Source organism: Papaver somniferum, chromosome 7, assembly GCF_003573695.1.
Source record: "Papaver somniferum cultivar HN1 chromosome 7, ASM357369v1, whole genome shotgun sequence".
In the NCBI taxonomy this organism is placed as follows: Eukaryota; Viridiplantae; Streptophyta; class Magnoliopsida; order Ranunculales; family Papaveraceae; genus Papaver; species Papaver somniferum.
In genome coordinates this window covers 226,772,503-226,790,914 of record NC_039364.1, presented here as the reverse complement: position 1 = coordinate 226,790,914, position 18,412 = coordinate 226,772,503, and the positions used below count along the sequence as shown (strand labels likewise).

Genomic DNA, 18,412 nt, shown 5'->3' with positions numbered 1-18,412 from the left:
TCTCGGATATGTCTACTAGTCTAGTAGTTGGAAAACTTGATAATAATGTAGACATCCGGGATAGGATGAATAAAGGCTCATATTATGACGAATTTGATTTTTGATTGGAAAAGGTAGCTGAATAGTTACTTGAAAACCTATTAAACTTCTTTAAATGAAGATTAATAGTCTTAGGAATGGGATAATTGTAAAAGACTCACAACTTGATTTTTTTTATATAAAAAAAATAAACTACTTCTAGAAAGTAGTAATTCTCTCAATGATGCTACCTTCTCAACTCAAAGTTTGACAAAGATATTGAAAGAGCATTGAGTGAGTCTTAGGAACAAGAGATGATCTTTAATCCAAGTCAAGCTCATCAGACGTGCACTACCGATGAACAAGACTCAGAAGATGAAAGAGATGCTAATGAGGATTTAATTAATCACATCAAGTTCGTACATTCTCTATCTCTTTAAAATATAGAATACCACCTCAAGCACATTCGTTCTCTGACTCTTGAAAATAAGAAATTAAAAAATAAAGTCAAGGGTCGTGAAATAGATATTCGCATACATGAATATATTATCAAGGATGAAATTGAAAGAGAAGCCTTATTTTGTAAATCGATCCAGAGTAGTAATAAAACTTTATGTCCAAAAACTGTTGAATGTGAACAGCTTGGTCAAGATCTCAAAAAGTTGAGGAAAAACATTTTTCAACGAATACAAGGTCTTGAAAAAAATATTAAGTGTTATCCTTTCTCGAGTAAAATTGTTAGAGAAAGATCGTGGTACTGCTCTTAAAAAAATATAAAGTTTGGAAGAGGGAAATGACTTGAATAATTAAGTCCAATGATAGCTCAACCAAATTAATCTATATATTATGAGAAAATAAAATTTTCGTGATATATGAAGATTGAGTTATAAATAAATATATGCGCCCATGTTTTGTAAAGATGTAAAATTTGTCAAGGATAAAAATCATGTTCAACCAGATACTTCGAAATAGTCATCAAAGAAAGCATTTCTACTAATGTCAAGATACAATATCTTAAAATGATAAAAAAGAACAAAAGTCTTTAATCTCCAAAAAAAAAAGTGATTCCACAGTGTCGCAACAGTAAGCATCACATTTATTATGTTACTAACCAATATCATTATTGTGGAAATAAATGTCACTTACAAAGGAGTTGTGGATCAAAGAAAGAGATGTCAAAGTTAATAAGATTTTCAATGCTGTAGCTTGGGTGACGAAAGAATTGGAAAAATTCGTTTCAAATAATGTTATCCGCTAAATAACTCAGGTTATTATTGTCCGAATTTTAGGCACGTAAAAGAATTATTATAATAATAATTTAATGTTCGCCTATCAAAGGTCAACAAAGCTATCGCATAAAATACTTGATAATACAAAGAGAGATAACTTTGTAAATGAAAATACAAACACAACATGGATTCATGGTTCATACTTAAAGTTGTATTGGATAGGATTTAGAAGACTATTAGCTCTTGTTGGGGGGGCCATAACAAGAACCAAACAAGGATTATTTCATATATAGCTTGGAGCAAACTTATTGAAACTAAGTCTACTAATAGTGGGATGAGTCTAAGAAAGTTGGAGGACATCAACAAAGATCACATTAGAAAGATTATAAGAACGTTCTTCGATGTAAAACAAAGCTTATGTACTAGCATTTTGAAAACCAAGTATGCACAACACCTTCTAGGACTACAAGCACATCATCCACAACATGAGCACATATGAGGGATACAATGAAACAAGGTTTTTACTAGCAATTAAGAGATGGGTCCTCAATATCTACTTGGTTCGATCCTTGGTCCCTAACTGTTAAAGATATCAAATGTATATCAGATAGCCAAATAGCTTAACCAAAGCTCAAGTTGACTCATTCCTTCCCAATAACCCAAGAAGGTGGAATATGCCAGCTCTCAAAAACTTTTTCTTTTCCTGGGAAATAAATCGTATCATTGAGATCTACCTGGCTGAAGACCTTAATGAAATTATGCTGATTTGGGCTCTCATAGACGAAGAATAATTTACCTCCAAATATATTGAGGAGGTAAGTTTTTTTTCTACCTTGAGTCTTTATTTTAATTGGAAGAAGTTCTGGAATTAAAATTTTATGCCTTCTAAAGTGCAAAATTTTATTTAGAGAATGGTCAATAATGGTTGACGGGTCTAAGAAAATTTTGAGAAATACTTAATTGGTTAAATTAAAAATCGCAAACTTCTATGGCCTACATGATGAAACGATAAACCATCTACTCATTCATTTTCCGAATGCTCAATCTTTCCTATTTACATCCCACTTGTCAGTGAGAGTTGATCATCAACCTCAGCTTATTTCCAAGAGTTTTTCAGTACTTTTATAAATGACAATCATAGAGGGTAAGATTTTGGTTCCCTTGCTTCCATACTTTGATATTGGTGGAAGGCTAGACATAAATTTTTGTTTTAATAAAAGTCTTATTATACAAAATTGGTCTCAAAATATGCTTCTACTGTTTTCTCAACTAGATGGTACCTTGAACCTAGTCCCTAGTGATGATTCTCTCCATATGGTCACAATACCTCGAGCACAACTCCATCTTGTATATCTTTAATTTTCCGATAAAGCTTGCTTTTCCTAAGGGTGTAAATTGAGTCTCGACCGAATGATGTAAATAAAATAGCTGGCGGTCTAGTTTCGATCGCTAGCGATCGATTTTGGAACGTCGGCAGTTTAGTCTCCATCGTTTAACCTTGTTACCATAGTGACGCGGCCAGTTTGTCAGGCCATCTGGCAGGTTGGGTTTGCCACCCCCTATAGGAACCAGCCTTATAAAGTTCTAATTCAGCTTCTCTTTGAAATGAGACGAAATATTGGTAGAAAATTCACAGTGAAGAAAAATATGATTGACTGATTTCGGATGATCACAAAAAAGACAGTTTTAAGGAGCATTAATTCCTCTTTTTCTAAGCATATCCCTTGTAGGAAAACTGTGAGGAAGAATAAACCATATTATCCTTGGTGGGAATTTCTGCTTCCAGATATAATTGAACGCATATACTTGATTCTGATAAATAAACAAAGCAGAAAGCATATCAGAGGTAGAGCTGACAGAAAACTGACCTTTTGATACCAACAGTCCGAACAATTTCGTCTTCTCTGTCCCAGTTGGGAGTAATCAAATACATGATATGAACACGTCAATTACATGTAGATGACCTAGCACATTACACCTTGGACTTGATAGTTTCCTTCCTTGTGCTTTTACCGATCTGGGATAGTTTTGCAGGTGTCCCCTCAACTGACAGCATCGAGAATCTTCTTAGCTTCGCATCTGGACTCGGGTCTTCCGCACCTAGCTCCGTGTCTCTGTCTTGTTTGGTCGCCTATGGCTCAATCATTAGACATCCGGTTCAGGTTTTCGATGTCTGGCCTTGAGTCTTATTTCATATCTCATCTATATTATTCTTCAGCTGTTAGTTCTTGTGTAGATGTTATATTTTGTCCTCTACAATTTATAAACGGGAATATCAAATCTTTACAGCGCGATGCCATTCTATATAAAGCAAAACAATTATGACCGCTGGATCTCGGGACTGGTATCCCCCCTCAAAGATTTGGTATCCCCTTTTTATAAACCGTGTTTTTTCTTATAATTATCATGTTTCTCAAACAATTTTAAAATTGCACGATACTTAGGATTTACGACATTTTCCATCAAATTTTCATCTTCAATACAAGGGTCAAAGTCATAAAGAAAGAAGACATGACTAAGTGAGGGTAAAGGAGAAAGTCTAGATTAGACTTACTTCATGACCTTGGATCTTAAGTTCACATCATTTTTTTTGCCTCTAAATTTAAATGAAGTTTATTAAACAAGACCTTCGAGATTGATGATGAATTATCTAAAAAAGATTATCTCTATTTTTTATCATTTAGTAATGACCCATAAAAAAATGTGTTAATAAAACCTCCACCTAGGATGACCTTAACCCCTTGCATTGGAGTTGCGCTTTCTTTGTTGTTCATAGTGTTGAGCCATTTAAATAATTTAATGTAAATTATTTATTATTCTGGTATTTATTGGTTCGTTAGTACTTATTCTTGGATTTTTTTTATTTGGTTTTTGGATTTCTAGGTATGGAATTTTTCGGTCTTTGATTTTTTGGGTTTTTATATCGGTTTAGACAGGTTCGGTCTGGGTTGAAAACCGAACCATGGGCGTCCCTAAACCAAAGCCAAGCTTCTTTTCAAATCATCAAACTCTAATCTTGCTGCAACATTGAGCCTTCTTGGTATAGCCAAGTTTCTAATAATTTCTTCACTGGTGAAACAATCAGCAACGGTTTTATTATTTCTTATAACAACATTCAAAAACTGATACCACTACCAAAATTTGCTTTAAATCTGATGTGACTCCGAACATTGCATTACATTTCGTTATGCTGTTTTATATTATTTGCTATAAGAGATTTTAGGTATTTTTGAAAACCAACCATTAGATTCAGCTCCATACTTCTCTTAAATGATCTCCCTCCAAAAAAGCATCGTTTATTGTTAAAAACCTCCATTGCCATTTTGTTAAAAAGATTTGTTCATAGTCTTCTAATTTTTGATACCCAAGCCTCATATTTCTTCTTTCTACCATACTGCGTTCCACTTAACAACGTGAACATTCTTTTTTTCTTCGTTATCATTCCAAAGATGGTTTGTCACGAGCTTTTGCAGTTTCTTAACAACAGAATTAGAGGTAACAAACAAAGACATGTAATAAATAGGTAAACTAGTAAGAATATTGCTAACCAAAATAATTTTACGAGCTCTATTCAAAAGAGATTTCTGCCAACCAGCAAGCCTACTATTGAATTTGTCAAAAAAAAAAAAATTGATAAACAAGGAACCTTTTCATTAATGGAAATTCGAGGTTATATTGAGTTTAAGATCGAAAATACACAGTAACAAGAACATAGTAAAACTACAATACCGAGAAATCCGACAAGAGAAAGAGAAGGATTACCGGAGTGAGACAAATACAAGTATGAATAAGATTCGATTAAATCGGAAGAAGGATGGTTTTCCTCGGTATTAAATTCCAACCATATAGTTTGTTTCTATTCTTTAGAAAGATGTGCTCCCAAAACAGGAGTGATTTGCTCAAATCTCTTGTAACTAGTGATGAAGCTTCCGTTGTCAAAAGGACCATCAATGAAGTTTCCGTCGACGTATAAGTTGATGATGAAGATTTCTTCGTCGGAGATAACAAAGATGAAGATTTCGTCGCCGGAGAGCATCACTATTGATCTTAAAATCCAACCCAATAACCAAGAATCGTCATTAAAACGAAGATAAACCTTAAGAGAACAGATAAAACCACCTTAACAATGTAGACAAGTAAAAAACATAATAACAACTAAACTAAACTACTGATTAACCTAGAAAATAAGAAATAATAAAGAAATGTTTTTTGAATTTCTCAATCACTTCGTCCCACTTGGCAACTCCTCCACTTTTATCACCGAGAGGTACACCCAGATAAATAGTTGGGAGTTGACCAGTTTGACTCCTCCACGTTATCCTTGGAAAATTTTCCATGCTGGTAGATATCCTCCACAAATCGCCAATCGACGTGGGCAGAGCAACCTAACGGAGCTATTATTATCAATATATCAGCTTGGGCCCTTCAAGGGGACTCACCGTACGATGAGTACATTTATATCACCACCACCATTCACGTGGGGAGGAAAACGAGCACCAGCCACCAGCTGACCACTAATTGAGGCAGCAGAAAATAGCACCCCAAAATAGACTGGTCGGTCCTAGCTGTATAAGCACCCAAAAATCAAGGACCCCCCCACCGTGAACTTACATAGAAAGGACCAGCACAACAGATTGTCTTCAAATTCCAAGACTTTTACTTTATATGTGGAGCCAGTTTTTACTTGGCCAATTTCATTCCAAGCTGCCCAAATGAAAAGAACAAGACAATCCACAATAATATCTTTTGTTTTTGTGTTCTCTTTTAAGTTAATCATTTTTTTCCTTATAGACGTGTGGATTAATTTGCATGTGCTCGTGGCTCTACCTTGCCAACTACTAACATAATTTCAATGTCGAAGCATTATTGTGATTTTTTGTTTTCGATAGTTATGTATTGTATGTACACTTTTCATCATGCACCACGTGTACAGGAAGAGACATGTGGAAGGCATGTAAAGTGAGATATCAAAACATGATAACAAGCCGTCATAACCTAGAGGAGCATCTCATTAGAAAATGTCACCGGTCAGTAGATCTGACGGTCAGGGACAGAGAATCACATGGGTATGATGGAAAAGAGGAGCACCAGATAATACCCCTTGGGTGTTAGTACATCCAATCCCGAGGAAGATCCCAGATCAACGGCTGAGAGAGAGTTTGACTGACGCAGATGTGACCAGACTAAGAGACACTTGTCTGACACGAGCGGACGTCCATCTACCCGCATTAAATATCAAGAGATATACACGTGTCAATCAGCTCGTGGAATAAGCGAGGATAACCCTTCGTATTCAAGCTTAGACCGCAGCATATGCCGAAGACCTCTGTGTAATGGGCACAAAGCACAAGAAGATAAGGTTGCAACGGCACCTCAGAAGTAGGACCCACGTTCCAACCCTATAAATACCCCTCTCCACTAAGAGAGAAGGGGTCGACCAATCCAGAGCAAATATAGGAGAATATAGGAGAGAGAAATAGGAAGAGTAAGTGATCCCCTACTTCCGCAGACCTATGTGTACTCTAAAGTCATTCGACTATCTTTGTAATCATTCAATACATAGTGAAACACCAGCCCCGTGGATGTAGGCCTTAGTGCCGAACCACGTAAATCTTTGTCTTATTTACATTTCAACACTTTACATTCAGCGTTGAACGTCATGTGCTTTACATTTTTATTTGATTCTCTGTTTACCCCTTTTATACGAACATTATTTATGATAATATTCGACTAGACAATGACAAGCTCGAAGGCTTAGAGTCGATGAATCGATATAATCATCCCCTTTACATATACGATGTACAATTTCAGAATTAGAATGTATGCGAATATTGTTTGTGAACACATGGATGGCTTCGAGATTTATGTGTTCACATGTATCATCATCGAATTTGTTCCTGGATAACTGTAGATATATATTTTGATATCTTTATTCATATATGCTCTGTGTTTGCATTCAGCGACAAGCAACAAAATGAAAACGTGCTTGGAATTAAGATCGGAAAAAGGGTTATTCGACCGGGAAACATACATGATAAATTTCTTGCCTAACTGCACGCTTAAAATTTGTCAGGTTCGGCATTTATACTGTCCGTGCATAGTAAGAACGACGGCCCATTGAAGCACTAAAGACCATAACAGCAAAACAACCTTCAAGATTGCATGAAACTACAAGAAAGACCATGCCGGTATAACTGTAACACAGTGGTAAAATCACTAGGTGATATGTCAGTGTTTTAAATTTAATTCCTCCCCAGGATGATAGCTGATCTTGGTAGCTTAGTAGGAAATGCTTCTTTATCCACTACAGTCCACTACTATGTGTATGTACACCCCAAATCCGAGATATTGGAACGGTGAATCCGGTGAATGATGCGTCCTATACGAATGCCATTTTTGTCAGATCCCGGCGTGTAAGAACACTAGTGTGCTTTTTTTTTTAAGAAAACTTAGGCGGAGCCTAAGGATTTGGATTGGTAATAATGCAAGTGTAGTCATTGTTTAGACAAACATAAGACCCACTGCTAAGGTTCTTACAAGTTATAGCCAATTTCAAAGCTTGGAGATTTTGGGTTCTATGTAACAGTTTAAGACCCAATAAAACAAAAGTTACAGGTTTGATATGTAATAGGGATTCTTCATTCGATGTCTGTTTTTCCTTGTGGTAGTTTCTACTGAATCTTCCTTTGATTGCTTGGATGTAGAGAGTGTTGAAGTGCTCCAGGATTTCACTTGTTTCAGCATGTATTTCTATGTTCATGTGCTGCTTTTCCTCTGCCCATTGAAAGGCTAAGTCTGCTCCTCCTGTGGCTCCTTCTGCTCCCCACTGTCCTGTGTGTCCTCTGCTATCAACATAGTTGCCTGCAAAATCAGTGATAGTTAGTGCAGAGAAAAACTGATAAGTGTTGGGATCCTGAATAGTACAGATTTTGATTAAGAAACCAAAGCTCTGCTTGTGTTGTTGGACCCCAACAATAGTTTCAGGAGTAGCTACATGGGATTCATTCTCAATGATATGCCCCTGAGTATTCAAGGCATGGCAATGTAACTTGTGAATTCTGTTATGATCACAGAGATGTTGTTGAATGCTGAGAGTAGTATTCTTAGCATTAGGAGAGATGTTTTGGAAAACTAGATCACATCTAGCCTTACAAATGAACCAACAAGTGGTAGCATAGATGCAGACATTATGACTGATGTTCGCATTGTGAAACCAGTCATTAAAATAGTCCATGAAAACAGTATGGTGATCAAATAACCCATGATTTCCACCTAACATTTGCTGCCAGACTTCAGTGGCGGCAGGGCAGTTGAGGAACATGTGTGTCATAGATTCCTCCCCACTGTTGCATAATTTGCATATGGGATAAATATAGTGGAGAATGCTTGCAGTTTTGGCATTTGTTGGCAGAATTTCATGAGCACATTTCCAGAGGAAAATTTTGACAGCTGGTGCCACTTTCAAGTTCCATATAGCTCTCCAGTCTCTTGTTGTTTGATCATTTCTATAGAGATTCTCTATTTTGGCTTTGTATAAAGCTTTAACAGAGAATTTTCCTGTGCTCTTGAGTTTCCAGTGAATACTGTCTTCTTATCTGGAGTGAATATCAAGATTAGTGATGACTTGAGCAGTGTCAGAGCTAAATATTTGCTGAATGATCTGAATATTCCATTCCCTTTGATCTGTCATTAGGTGAGCTAGCAGTTGGATATCATTGGGGCAGTTAGCAGGTTTGATGAGTTTGTCAGTTGAAGAAGGTATCCAAAAGTCCTCCCAAATTTTTATTGTGTTTCCATTTCCTATTCTCCATTCGCAGTGTTGCTGAATGTTCTGAATACCCTCTAAAACCCCTTTCCATATCCAGGAGTCTCCATCTTTAGCTTTGGTGTTCATGCTGAGAACATTTCTTCCCAATAAATATTTGGCATCCATCAGCTGGTACCAGAGAGAATCCTTGTCCTGCTCCAATCTCCATCCTATTTTTGTTATCATGGCACTGTTGAAAAGCTCCATATTCATAAAACCTAATCCACCAAGCTCCTTAGGTTTGCAAATGGCTGTCCAGGCTTTTGGGTAGTATCCTGTGGGGTTTTCCAGGTTCTTTCCCCAGAAGAAATCTCTTTGCAGTTTGTTCATATCTTGACAGGTTTGCTTTGGGATTATGAAATAATTCATTTGATAGATGCTCGCTGTGGAGGTGACAGATTTTATTATAACTGCTCTTCCAGCTAGGTTCAGTGGGGAATTCTTCCAGCTAGACAGGTTTCTCTTCATCTTATCCACCCCTGGTTTGAAAGATTGGATCTTGCTTATATGGGTAAATAAAGGAGAGCCTAGATACTTGTCATTTGTAGGTGGAATTTGAACTCCAAGAAGCTTGCAGATAATAGGCATATGAGCTGGATCGGTGTCCTTGCTGAAAAAGACTCCTGATTTGCTGAAGTTGATGAGTTGGTCAGAAGTATCTCCAAAAATGCTGAGGATATCCTTGAGATTCTGTGCTTCAATAGTGTTTGCCTTACATAAAACCATACAATCATCGGCAAAGAGGAGATGATTTATGGATGGGGCATTTCTACAAATTTTTACTCCAGAGATGAGACCCAACTCTTCAGCATGAGATAAGGTTCTGGATAGAGCCTCCATGCAGAAAAGAAACAGGTAAGGAGACAGGGGGTCTCCTTGCCTGAGTCCTCTAGTAGGGTTGAAGAATTTGTCAGGGGAGCCATTTAGAAGGACAGCAGTGGAAGTAGTGGATATGCATTGCATAATTTTGTTGCTCCATTCAGAGTTGAAGCCAATTTTGACCATAATTGTATGCAGAAACTTCCAGTCCACTCTGTCAAAAGCTTTAACCATATCAATCTTGATCCCCATACTTCCTTTGTTGCCTTTAATACCTCTTCTGGTTCTCATGTGGTGAATAATTTCATGGGAAATGGCTATATTATCATCTATTTGTCTTCCTGGTATGAAAGCATATTGGTAGGGAGATATGATTTTGTTGAGGTATGGTTTCATTCTTTGGGCTAGCAGTTTGGATATAATTTTGTAAGTGGTGTTACAGAGACTAATGGGTCTGAAATGGCTGGGACTAGTAGGGTTATCAATTTTGGGTATCAAGGATATAAAGGTTGAGTTCATTTCTTTGAGAAGGTATCTTGACTTGACGAAATGTTGGACCATTTTAACTAGGTCCTCTCCTATAATGTCCCAATTTGCTTCGAAGAAGTTAGGTGGGAAGCCATCTGGTCCTGGAGCTTTATCTTTGGCCATGCTGAAGAGAATAGCTTTGACCTCACTATCTTCAGAGTTTCTATTGAGATTTTTGTTACCTTCAGTGGTTATGACTGTAGGAATGAGGTTAAGAATTTCAGTATTCATAGAAGGGGATTCTGAAGTAGCCATTTTTGAGAAGTGGTTGGTGAAGCATTGCTTTATGTCTTGGTAGTTTTCAATCCAGTTTCCAGAACTATCTTGGATGGTATCTATCTTGTTCCTCCTTAATCTGCTTTTTGTAGTTCTGTGGAAATAACTTGTATTCTTATCTCCCAATTTGATATATTGGTCTCTACTTTTGATTTTCCAAAATTTTCTTCAATGTCTTGCCAGTCTCTGAGAACTTTCATTGCAGTTTGTAATGCTTTACTTTTGTCCTGATTGAAGTAGTTTTCTTGTAGCCAATGCAGATGTCGCTTACATTCTTCAATGTTTGTCTTTATGTTGCCATAAACTTCTTTGTTCCAGATTTTGAGTTTCAGCTTGACCTCTTTGAGTTTTCTAGCAATTAGAAAAGCGCTAGAACCAGATAAGTTCTTCTGCCAACATTCAAAAATGATATCCTTACAATCCTTATGGTCTAGCCAAGGACCAAAGAACTTGAAAGGGATTTTACCAGTACTCTAGTGCGGATTAGTGTTAAGCAAAATGGGATGGTGATCAGAGCCAATAACTAACAGATTATTGATAGTAGAGTTTGGATATAGGAGGAGCCAGGACTCAGTGGCTAATCCTCTATCCAATCTCTGCTCAGTGAGAGCAGGCCCACTTCTCTTATTTGTCCAAGTGAAAGGGCAGCCAGTGCTGCCTAAATCATTTAGATCCAGATCAATAATCTTGTTACTAAAAATATTAGCTTCAGCATTGTCCAGTGGTTGGGTACTGTATTTTTCAAAATCATGTAAAATAAAGTTGAAATCACCAATAACCAACCAAGGGAGGGAGTTCTTGGAAGCAGTATACTCCAAAACTTTCCAAGAATTTAGTTTACACTGAGTATTATTAGAATTACCAATAACCAGTGAAGAGCCAGGGAGGGCCACTAGTAGGCTGTATTTTAGCATTGATATGGTTAAGAACAGTCTAGAATTCAACATCAAGATTGTTCTTCCATATCATTACTAATCCACCAGCTGTACCACTAGCCCCCCAGGATTAACATGCCAAATTTTTGGATATTAAGCTGTTTCATAGAATTTAAAAGTTTACCATGTTTCTGTTTGGTTTCAGATATGAAGCAGATATCAGGATTAAATTTGGTCAGCATATCATTAAGATATTCTTAGTATATTTTTGCCCTAGACCTTGGCAGTTCCAGGCTATAGAAGTAAAGAATTGCCAAAAATAGGATACAGGGGGGTATTTAGAGGTTGGTCTCCTAGCTATAGGATCATAGTAGCTTATGATGTAACAGTATGAGGAAATAAAATGTTGGTTGCAGTTTAATCCAAGATAGAAGATGAGAAGGAAATTACCTCAGGGGTTGGTGTTGATGAGCCAGAAGCACCATTAGTCATAAGGGGAAAGCTTGAGCCAGAGGTTCAGCATAGTTTTCTGGGTTCTTGATCTTTTGTTGTTGTCAGTTTCATTGGTTTCCATAGGCTCTGCACCCTGAGTTGATTGCTTCCTTTTTGGCATGACTTTCTGCTTGTCCAAATCCTTAATACTGTCATTATCAGAGGGAATCTTCTTCAGTGAAGACGTGAATTGTCTTTCTAGCTTTCCAAGCCTTCTTTTTGAACTGGACAGTTTCAGCATCCATTCTTTCCTTGATTTGAGCTAGAGTTATGTGGTTGGGAAGGATGATTGGAAAGATACCAGTGGTGTCCAGATTGGTTGGCATTAGTGTTTGAAGGATTTTTAGCTCTAGCTGCTTCCTTGATCTTTGTTTTAGCTTGGTGATTCCTGTAGTTGGTGGAGATTTTCTTTGAGAGCTCAAGTTTTCTGTGCCTTATTTGGCTGGCAATGACATCCGGATGTGGGGAGTTGGGATCAGCTCTAGCAGAGGCTCCAAAAGTGAGGTGTTTTGAAGATGAGGGGCAAATTAGCAATTTTTTTTCCAATTCTTTCTGTTTTGCATTCCTCATCTTGATTTCAAAGACTTGAGCAGCATCAGCATCAGAGTATCCTCTATGAATGACATTTCTTCCTTCTTGAACGGATTTTTGGTAGGCATTTGGGGTGGTGGGAGAGTTGAGGTGTTTGCAGGCTTTTGTGATTTGAGTAGTGGGATTTTGAATGTGTGGGTGGGATGGGGCAGGGTGGGGATGGATGATCTAATATTCTACAAACTTTGCAGAATTTGATTCCATTGAGAGCATAAGCAAACTCCAGCCAATGAGAGATAGTTGGGGTTTCAAAAGCTTCAATACCAAACTTCAAAGGTTTGGTAACATCAATGGTAAGTTTAACTTCTAAATTTTTTTCAAATGTCTCTTCCATAAGGTTTCTTGGCAGTTTGAAAAACTCCAACAGGTTGTAGAATATTTTGATATCTGGTATGATGTGAGATGGGATTCTTTTGATGAGCAGCCAAACCATTACCTTAGTAAATTGTTCTTCATGAATTAAGTCTGGGCCTCCAAGGGGGATACCAACAAGAACCATAAGCTTGTCAAAACTCCTCTGGTGCCTCCATTCCTCAGTGTTGAGTAATCATCTTCATGAGTGAGTCTGAGGATGAAAAATTCCTTCTTCTATTCCAAATATCTAGTTCAACTCTACCATTAAATTCCCAGTTGTTGTTGATGAATGTACTGATTCTGGATGTTTCATAACAGATATTGCTGCAGAGTTTTCCAATAAAACACCATTTCCAATCTAAAGGTTGCTTGGCTCTAATGTTGTCAGGGTTTAAGAAAACCTTAGGATAAAGATCTACTTCAGGCATATTGAGGGTTTTGTTCATCTGATCAACAAGAATTTCAATGGTTGGGTTGGAGGGATTTGATGAGGAAGCCATTTGTGGGTAGTAAACGAATAAGAACCAGTAGGTATTTACCAAAGTGTTCTAACAAGGCAGGCCAGCTGGTAGTGTGGGGCATCCACCCAAGCTTTAATTTGAAAATGATTCTTGCAAATGTCAGTAATGTTGGTCTTGGAACATAGATGGGTTGTACTCAAGTTAGTCCAAACTGGTTTTGATAAGTACTGATCTGTTGGTGTGGACATCACTTTGTAGTTCAGTTGGTGATAGCTGTTGCTGGCTCTCGTGACTAATGGGTTCTGGCTCATGTACCTGCATACAAGGACAATAAAATGTTATTTAAAGTGTTTAGAGTCTTACCTTGTCCTTCCCATTGGGGGTAGTAGATGGTAATTGTGTAGTCTTCATAATGACTGAGAACGACATGTCTAGCTGAATTTTGAAATGTGACGCAAGTTGGATTTGTTCTTTGTCTTTGATGAAGAGGTTGTCTTTGAATTGGTCCTTGGTATTGCAGTTGAATGGTCCTTGTACTTGCGGCTGGAAGGATTTGAGTGGTTAAAGTGTCTGAGTCATTTCGAAACTCTTGTATCTGAGTGGTTAAAATGTCTGAGTCATTCGAAAGTTTGAGGTAGTTTTTGTATCTGGGCTTGTCGGGTGGGAATGTTGCAGATCCATTACTCAAAATCTGCCCTTTGACGTGGAAGAGAATTCTTGCCAGGTGTCTTGCCGCTTTGCATGAGCCAATGGTGGGTCTTTGCTTGTAGTAGGCCAAATAATGATGCCAGTAGGCTTGATCATGCGCCTCAAGTTGCAAGACCGGAAGTTAATGCTGCAAGTCTGGTAACTCCCGAGGATTTTTGACGGTTGTGATTGAGAGGCTGTTGCTCTTCTTAATTGATTAAAACCGCTGAGATGATAATTTCAATCAGTTTCTTGATCAGTTTTCGCTGAAAGAAAAAAGTGTTCCTGTGTAATCCTTCTGTTGAACAACATTTCTAGAGTAATCTCGTTAAATCTCCAGGCAAAGGAAGATGGATGCAAATATGCGACCCCTGAGAGATGAGCATGAGAAGCAAGAGTTGCCGAAGTCGAGCCTCAGATAGAGCAGACTGTTGAAATCCCTCAGATAAAGCAGGTAAAATTCTTTGTAAATCAAGCAGTTCTTGGGTGAGGTTTTAACTTCCATGCATTTAATCAATTTGAGTGTTTTTGCAGCCTGATAATTGAATTTTGTAGGTTGAAACTGCAAGGATAAGTGAAGGTTTTTCTGGTATAATATGCATGAATTGCATTATACTTCTGATGCAATGTATGGGAGAGCAGGTTCTGGGTAGGGTGTCTGGTTTTAGAGGTGGGAGAGCAGGCAATGGGGAAAGGGCTGTGTATGCAACTGCCAGGCGAGGGAGACCACCGCAACAGGTCGAGCAAGGCCGAATTCAGAATGGAGAACTTGTGGGTGTAAAAGATGGGTGGGTTTTTTTGCTCTGCACCCCACAAAGGGCCGCCGGGTGATAAAGGAAGGCATTGTATTGGTAGATGATGAGAGCGGATTGTCTGTGGGGGGACTCAGCAGGGCTTCTTTTCTGCTCAATACCCGATCCTGCCAAGGATCAGATTCGGATCAAAGCTACAATGCCACCTGAACCAGGTCAGATCACATTTCCCAATTTGTTCATTCTTGCTCCCACTCTCAGGCAGATGGCTCAGGATGTGGCCGAGGTGTCTCAGACTGGTGCAGGAGAAGTCACACATCCACTTGAAGTTCCTCGAGATGAGCATGTAACTCCTGGAGTTGATTCTAGGATTGTGGGTCAAATCTACAGATCTGCAAAGGCTAGTGCTATGCGAGGTGAGGAGCCCCAGCTTCCTGTTGCCGGCTGATGACACTTTGCCTCCTGAAGCAGATGCAAGGGCTGTAGAGAGGGTGTATAAGGCAGTGATGGCCAGAGCTGTGAGAGATGTTGCACTTGAGTCTGGGGGGCCAAAAGCAGACTAAATAGGTAGGATTTGGCAAGCTGCACATGCTGAATTTAGTAGTACCAGACATTCTGAAATCTTTCTTTTAGTTTGATGCCGAAAAAAATGATGCTATCCTGTTTATGGAAATGTTTTATGCATACTTTGGTAATTTGTAGTACTATGTTTAAGTTTTTATTTCTATTTAAAGAAAAGTAGTGCAATGTAGCTGATTCCTAGTTAAAAGCATGTTAAAAGAAGCAATTCCCAATAGAAAGATCATGAGTGCTAACAAGGTTCAAGAAATAGTCAGGTTTAAGGGACTTGGTAGACTAGCAGGCAATAGAGAGCATATGCTTTTGGTAAATAGAAGAAAGATCAAATTAGGAGAGAGGGTAGAGAAACAAACACTAAGAGAGTCAAGTACTCACCTCCAGAAGTTTAGCCAAAATAGCCAAGATAGTACACTGATACATACCAGGGGAAGGAGGTGTAGAAATCCAGCTGATTCCCAATGAGCTTTGCAACTAGAGAACCTCAGACTAACTGGTTGAGATTTCTGTCTCAAAAAAACTCCTTCCATTGCTAGGATAAAAATCTGGCTTTGAGAGCTTGAACAGGGTAATTTAAATCTAGGCAATGGGAGTTTAGTGGCAAGTTGTTTTTGATAAGAAGTTCCAGTAAGACTGAAAGATGCTGAGATAGGCTAATTGGGTATGTGTTTTTGTAAAATAACCCAGGAGAGATTTTGTGTCATAATAATCGTGACATAAGCCAGAATAGCCTTTGATGGTTTGGGCATTCATTCCTGTGTGATTCTTCGGATTGTAAGTTATGAATTCAGTGGTTTGTGTGTTGTAACTGATTTTTGAGCTTTTTGTGATTTGGGTGGTATTTGTGATTTGTGTTGTGTAATTGATGCAATTGCAGTTGCAAATGTGAGGCTTGTGAGTAGTGTTCATGGATTGAGCTTGAGATTAGTTGAGAAGCATCAAAAACAGAGATAGAAAGGAGAATTCCGGCACAGAAAAGGGATCGGCGGTTAGAAAAAGCCGTTAGAGAGACGTTGGGAGTATGGGACAGAAAAGAAACGGTAGAAAGAAATCGTTACCGAGAGGGGAGAAATCTCAGGTGAAGGGGAGAGAGAGGAGAGAGGGGAGAGCCATTTTGACAAACTAAAAATTTCTTTAGAACCCTAGTGTGCAGGTGGCAGTAACTTGAAATGAAATGAAAAAATGTGGGAAGGAATTTCATATTTTATGTGAACTTAATTTATACACATCTAATGTGAATGGCGGTCCCATTGATCACAGCAACACGTCAACAGCACATGCAATGTTTCATTTTCGGAACATCAAAAGGCCCAGATAAATTAATTACCTAACCCAAATAATCAAAAATCCCCCAACAAACGCTTGGTGACCACTCTGTCTCAGTTGCAGCCATTAAAAAAATAGTCTTATTAAGTAGGCCAACTCTGTCATCTAAATCACAGACAAGCAACCTGTAGTGCACCTCTACATTGTCCCCACCTTGTCTCCTCCCTTCTCATATTCCTCTTCTTATAAAACCTTCTGGTATCCCAATCCTGACTTCAAACTCAAATCACATTCATCTTCATCATCACTACTCAAAGAGCTTCAAAAGTAGAACTAAGCAAAAACCAAATCTCAATTAAGCAGACAAGAGTTATATTTTAGAAGAAAATGGAAGCAAAACAAGGGTTAGGCTTTGAGATCACAGAACTGAGGTTGGGTCTTCCCGGTGCTTCTTCTCCAATGGAGATCAAGAACAAAAAAAGGGTATTTGCTGATATCAATGAAGACGAAGAAAACAACTCGGGAATCACCGATGACCGTAAGAGAATCAAACAAAGTAAGCCTACTCCTCAAGTTGTGGGTTGGCCTCCGGTTTGCTCATACAGAAAGAAAAACAACACTAGCAAGCCTGAGGATAACAAGCAAGGGGCATTTTCCAGTACCGTCGCCGATGAAGAAAACAGTTCATCGACGGTGACCGAAGATTATCCGAGAAAAGTACAGAACAATAAGGCTACTACTACCAATCAAGTTGTGGGGTGGCCACCAGTTTGTTCATACAGAAAAAAGAACAACAACAATGGGTTGAGTGCAGTTGTTGACAATCCAGCTGCTAAATTGAACGTTAAAATTTCAATGGACGGTGCACCATATCTTCGAAAGATCGATTTGAATGTTTACAAAGGGTACTCAGAACTTGCCATGGCATTCGAGAAGTTATTTGGGTGTTACGGAATGGGTCAGGATTCTGAATATATCGCAATATACGAAGATAAAGATGGAGATTGGATGCTTGTAGGGGATGGTCCTTACAAAATGTTTACTCAATCATGCAAAAGGTTAAGGATTATGAAGAGATCGGAAGCAAAAGGCTTCGGATTAACGTTGTGATTATGCAAATTATGAGCTTGATTCATTAGCTGAGGCGATGTGCCCGCTGATAATTAAGCTCATAAGGGCAATAACTACTACTTAGGAAAAACAGCATCTTCATAACACTGTGTATACAACTATATATTGATGTATTTATATTTATACTCATCTTTTATCAATCAAAATTTTGTTTACATAAACGCAATCGGATTCTCTTATATTTAAACGTAACAACAAAATATTGTCAATCCTAACCCCTAAAACAATCTTTGTCTCTGTTTGATTGATCATCAGACCATCACAACTTTAATCAGTATTAACTTTCCTTTTATCATCAGATAATTTTTCTCAACAACCCAATATAATTTTGTAATGGCAATCTTTGAAGCAGTTCGCTTTGGAATTCTCTTAAGTTTCCGATTTTCAAATATATTATTCTTTATTCATCATCTAAACATGTCAATAAACCCACACGTACTTGTGCATTTCTCATTTTACCAATAGACATGGCCCTTTCCTTGCCATTGTTGACAACAAGTCAAAAAGAACCACTCAAGTTTCCCTTGAAAAATCATCTTCCATGTTCGTA

The 18,412-nt window shown here is 38.1% G+C and overlaps 1 pseudogene; it reads left to right on the top strand.

Moving 5' to 3' along the window:
• Window positions 1-16,997: 16,997 nt before the first annotated feature.
• On the top strand, window positions 16,998-18,023 carry LOC113299719 (annotated as a pseudogene).
• Window positions 18,024-18,412: the final 389 nt, after the last annotated feature.